Here is a 5,554-nt window from a genome sequence, read left to right as displayed (position 1 = left end):
ATTCTCTTGGTGGGGGAGGGCTAGAACAAACCAATGTAAGGGAGAGGCATACGGAAAGTGGGCCCTATCCAAGGGTTCCAGGACTGGGGGAAATATAGGCTCTCTAGTGGAGATGTGAGATTCCTGCTGTCTTAGGGTTCAAAAAGACAATGGATAGTTAATGTTATCATCACATTATTTGGTAATTGGGTTAACTTCGAAAAGTCATTTTGTTAGGGTTTGCTGTATATTACCCAGTATCTTGTATATAGCTGTGCCATTGGTTGCTTCTGATCTACTTGGTCTAGGCTTTTGAGAGAGTTCGGATATCAAATACACAGCCTATATATTAAAAAGACTCAGTCTGTATTTTAAAAACTTCGAGACATACAATTAATTTTTCCCCTCTCATATTAATTAACTAGTGATTTATATGACTACACTTTACTAGGAGTGTACATAAACACCATTCCCACCACCAAAAGACTATGTCCCATCCCACCCACCAGCCCCCACTCCCCACCAGCCCAGGAAGCTGCATGTCTACCCCTCACCACAGGGTTTTTACTTTGGTGCCCTACTTTCAATTTAGTCAGAACCTGCTTTTAGTTTCCCTTTTTTCTTCTTCTAGCATTTGCCCAGTTTCCCTTTCAGATCTTCTTAGTCAACTTCTGTTGATGAGTGGGATCATCCCATACTCATCTTTATCTTTCTGACTTAGCTCACTTAACATAATTCCTTCTATCTCTGTCCAAGATGGGTCAGTGAAGGTGGGTGGGTCCATTGTTCTGGGATTATTATTATTATTATTATTATTATTATTATTATTTTACCAAACACTGCTTAACTCTGGCTTATGGTGTTGTGGGGGATTGAACCTGGGACTTGAGAGCCTCAGGCATGAAAGTCTCTTTGCATAACCATTATGCTATACCCCTACGCCATATTATCTTTTTTAATAGATGCATATAACTTCATAGAGTATCATAACTTCTTTATGTAGTGATCTGTATAGAGGCATTTTGTTTTGCCTCTTTTTTATTGAGTTACTTGTTCTCGTGTTGTTGAGCTGAATGGTTTCTTTATAGATATTTGATATCAATTCCCTGTTAGATGTGTGATGTAAAAGTACATTTTCCCAGTTAATTTGGTTGACTGTCTATCCATGTGTAGTTTGCTCTCTCTCTCTCTCTCTCTCTCTCTTGCTGTGTATGTATAAGGTCCTGAGAGGTTAATGGATGCTCCACTGTCTCATCATTGGTGAAAAGGAGGGTTAGGCCTTGCCCTAACTAAGAGCATGTCTGCATAGTTGGGGCTCTGGCTGCACCAGACTTCCCAGGACTGTGGATTGTCTGGGTGTTGTCACTGTGACTTTGTAGCATGGCATGTAGATTGAGCATTCACCAATCATCATGGCCATTGGAGGTCTTTTCTGAGGAGAAGCCCAGGCCAGTGTCCCAGGGAGTGACCTCACCTCCCTGGGCTAGAAATCAACTGACTTGGAATCCTGGTCACCAGGCAACCAACCACATTCTATCCACTGACCCTTCCCCATGTTACAGAGCTGAGATGAGGATGCTTTCTTGCATGAGGGTTCCCACTGGTGAAGGCCTGGAGAAGAGCTTCAGAGGAGGCAGAATGACTCGGTTTAGAATGTGGCTGAGTGATCAGTGTAGAAGCTTTTGCTCTTGCTGTTGCAGTGCTCCTAAGGTAACAGAAAGGGACCAGGACAGGTGTCCATACCATAGTCAGCCACAACTCAGATGCTGCCTGGACTGATGTGTGTTCCTCCCTAAAGTGTGTGTGTGTGTGTGTGTGTGTGTGTGTGTGTGTGTGTGTACCTGTCACAGGCAGGAGGGAGGGTCAGGTCACACAGCTGGACAAAGCAGGCAGGCAGTATTGGGAGGGCTGTCTGTGGTGGTACCTACTGCCTGAGGTCGGTCCTCATCTTGGAGGTGTCTGTCCCCCATCCTGGGAGGAGGTCTGAGCAGACAAAGCTGGGCTGAGGGGGGAGCAGAGTCCAAAGGCATTAGCAGCAACCAGGAGAGTGTGCAGGCATGGGAGGCTGTGACACTCTGGTCCCTGTCTCTGCAGAGATCTCTGTCTGGATACCTGGAGGAGGTCTCCAGCCTATACATGGATTCTCTGTCTGAGGAGGAGTGGCCAGAGGAGATGAAATCCTGGGGGTATCTGAGAACCAGGTGGAGGATGATGTCCCTGGATACGTGCTCAGTAAGCTCCCTGGATGGCCAGTGGGAGCTTCCTGCTCAGTCAGCAGGCAGCAGCCTCCCCCAGGGCTGCGTGAAGCTGCTGGTGGGGAGCAGCCCTCTGCACAGTGACATCTTGCTCCATGGGCCTCCCAGGGAACTGTGTGCCCTGCACATACAGAGTGCTGGTAAGAGGGGAGCTGGGCTGTGTGGGCATTAGGGGGGCAGGACAGGGCCCCAAAGGGAGGAGCCCCAGAAGAAGCTGATAGCAAGCCCATCAGGAAATAAACTGACCTCAGCCCAACCTGCGGGAGAGCAGCAGGGAGGGCATCCTGTTGAAGTCCTGGGCTGGGTCTCTTCCCTATGTCCTCATATCTGTGTGATGTAGGAGGGCCCAGGAGAGCTGATGTGGTGACTTCTCTGTTTCTCAGGTTCTTGGGATGCTGAGGAGATGCCATCAGGCCCCTGTTGCTGGGAAACCCTTGATCCAGAATCACCTGCAGGTGCAGACCCTTTGGCAGCTCTGGAGCCAGGGCCCTCAGCCAGGACTGCAGGGACCCCAGAGCTGCAGTCTGCAGAGGTCCCTTTGGGTGAGAGCTGGGGCCTCAGAGCTGGTCTTTCAGAGTCAGCTGTGGAGAAGGCTCTGGGCCCTGCTCCCACCCCTGAGCTGGCCCTGCCCTCCCTGGGGGAGACCTGCATTGCTTTTGTGATCTACTGCATGTTCATGTACCCTTTCCTCTATGGTTTCATTTCTCTGTTTTTAATTTAATTGAAATAAAGTGTTTGTTTGTTCTGAATTCATTTGCATTCTCCATAGTCCTCAGCAAATCCACACAGTGTTGTGTAGCCCTTGCTCTACTGAGTCACAGAGTGTGTGAAACCCCACAGGAAACAGTGAACTCAGAGCATCCACTCCCATCCTCCTGCCTACCCTGCAGCCCCTCTTCAGCTTCTGTCCTGTGCAGCTACAGGGCTACCTCCACTGCCCACCTCCCCTCCCTGGCATCCTCCCTGGCTGTGCCTCCAGCCCCTCTACTCAACAGCTGGAAAGTGAACATCACAATCTACAAGGTGGAGTGGTTGAGTAGCCAGTGAGCAAACATAAACTACAGATGTCCTGATTAGAGAAATAAAACTGGTGGTCTGGGAGGTGCTGCAGTGTTAGATAAAGCACTGGATGATTCTCAAGCGTGAGGTCTTGAATTCGATCCTCAGCAGAACGTATCTGGTTTTTTCTCTCTCTTCCTTTCTTCTTCATGAATAAATAAATAAAATCTTTTCAAATGATTTAAAAAAGAAATTTGTCTTTATTCTTTTTAAAATTATATTTATTTATTGGATAGTGACAGCCAGAAATTGAGAAGGAAGGGGGAGATTGGGAGAGAGCCAGAGAGACACTTTAAGATCTGATTCTCACTCTTGAAGGTTACCCCCTACAGGTGGGGACTGGGGACTGGAACCCGGTTACTTGTGCACTGTAACATGTGTGCTCATCCAAGTGAGCCACCACCCAGCCCCAAAACTGTCTTTATTCTAAAAATTCACGATTCATTTTAGGGAATCAAGCAATAAACACAATAATGCCCAACAATAAAATATATAAATATTTGGCAAATATTCAGGATACAGGATAAGTATACAGAATTAGAATGTTTCTGTGTAACAATGTTAAAAATAAAAGTGGTCCGGGAGGTGGCACAGTGCATAAAGCATTGGATTCTCAACCATGAGGTCCTGAGTTCAATTCCCGGCAGCACATGTGCCAGACTGGTGTCTGGTTTCTCTCTCTGCCTATCTTCCTCATGAATAAATAAAACAAATGCTTAAAAATTAAATAAAACAATTATTTTATGATAGCAAAAATTATGAAATACTTAGGATAAAAGTAAGAAGACAGGAGTCGGCGATAGGGGTGTGGGTTAATCACACGTGGTGCAAAGCACAAGGACCTGAGTTAAGGTTCCGGGTTTGAGCCCCTTGCTCTCCACCTACACGGGAATCCCTTCACATGCAGTGAAGCAGGTCTGCAGGTCTTTCTCTTCCCCTCTCTGTCTTCCCTCCTCTCTCCGTTTCTCTCTGTCCTATCTAACGATGATATCAATAACAACAACAACAACAATAACTAGAACAACTATAAAAAGACATCAAGGGCAACAAAAGGGAAAATAATTAAATTTAAAAAAATTTTTAAATAAGACAAAATGTAAGGGCCAGAGACATAAACATGTGTGCAAAGTATCCTGTTATATTTTAGCCCAGGTTTTAGGTGAGTCACCACAAGGTGGACAGAAGCTTCAGAAGGGTTGCCATGAGGCTGTGTTGTCTCTATCTTTGCTCACTCTCAATCTAGAGAAAAGAAAAAAGTCTCTGGGAGATGTGGAATCATGCTGGTACTGAGCCATCTTGACAACCCTGTGGCAAAAAAAAAGTGATTACATATTTTATTTTATTTTGGAACTGGATCAGAGCTTGACTAGAGGGATTTTCTTGATGTTTCATCAGCTTTACTCAGATAATGATTATATATATTTTATACTGATAATTAAGAAGGTTGACTGGGTCAGAAAAGAATAAACTATGTAAGTACAGTTATTTGTTTACCACAATGACCTAACCTGGGGCCCATATCTATTCATATTTATTTATTTATTGCCTCCAGAGTTATTGCTGGGGCTCAATGCCTGCACCACGAATCCACTGCTCCTGGGAGCCATTTCCACCACCCCCCTTTTGTTGCCCTTGTTATTGTAGCTTTGTTGTGGTTATTATTGTTGTTGTTGATGTCATTGTTGTTGGATAGGACAGAGAGAAATGGAGAGAGGAGGGGAAGACAGAGAGGGGGAGAGAAAGATAGACACCTGCAGACCTGCTTCACCACATGTGAAGGGATTCCCCAGTAGGTGGGGAGCCGAGGGGGGGATCAAACCCAGATCTTTACTAGGGTCCTTGCAGTTTGTGCCACGTGCCCGACTCTAGTCTTCTTATTTTATCCTAAGTATGTCATAATTTTTGCTATCATCAAAGAATTGTTTTATTTCACTTTTTAAAAATTTTTAAAAACCTATTCATGAGAAAGATAGGCAGAGAAAGAAAGAACCAGTCACCAGTCTGGCACATGGGCTGCTGGGAATTGACCTCAGGACCTCATGGTTGAGAATCTAATGCCTTATGCACTGTGCCACCCCCGGGACCACTTTTATTTCATTTTTATTTTATTTTTTTCAGTTTTTACCTGCTTTTTGCCCTTGTTGTTGTAGCCTTGTTGTGGTTATTATTGTTGTTGTTACACAGTCCCTAGTCACAGCTGTGAACATTCTAGGCTGCACTCATTTCAGGACCAGTCTTCCTCAAGTGGCAGAGTAGGATGA

At 45.3% G+C, this 5,554-nt stretch overlaps 1 non-coding gene across 1 annotated transcript; it reads right to left on the bottom strand.

Moving 5' to 3' along the window:
- Positions 1-4,643: 4,643 nt before the first annotated feature.
- Positions 4,644-4,714, bottom strand: LOC132542879 (small nucleolar RNA SNORD20). Its single transcript, XR_009553850.1, has one exon. It is a non-coding gene; the product is annotated as a small nucleolar RNA SNORD20 (small nucleolar RNA).
- Between the last annotated feature and the right edge of the window lie 840 nt (positions 4,715-5,554).

The sequence above is a fragment of the Erinaceus europaeus genome, chromosome 1 (assembly GCF_950295315.1).
Source record: "Erinaceus europaeus chromosome 1, mEriEur2.1, whole genome shotgun sequence".
NCBI lineage: Eukaryota > Metazoa > Chordata > Mammalia > Eulipotyphla > Erinaceidae > Erinaceus > Erinaceus europaeus.
Note: the sequence above shows the minus strand (reverse complement) of the source record. Positions and strands in the feature narration are given on the sequence as shown.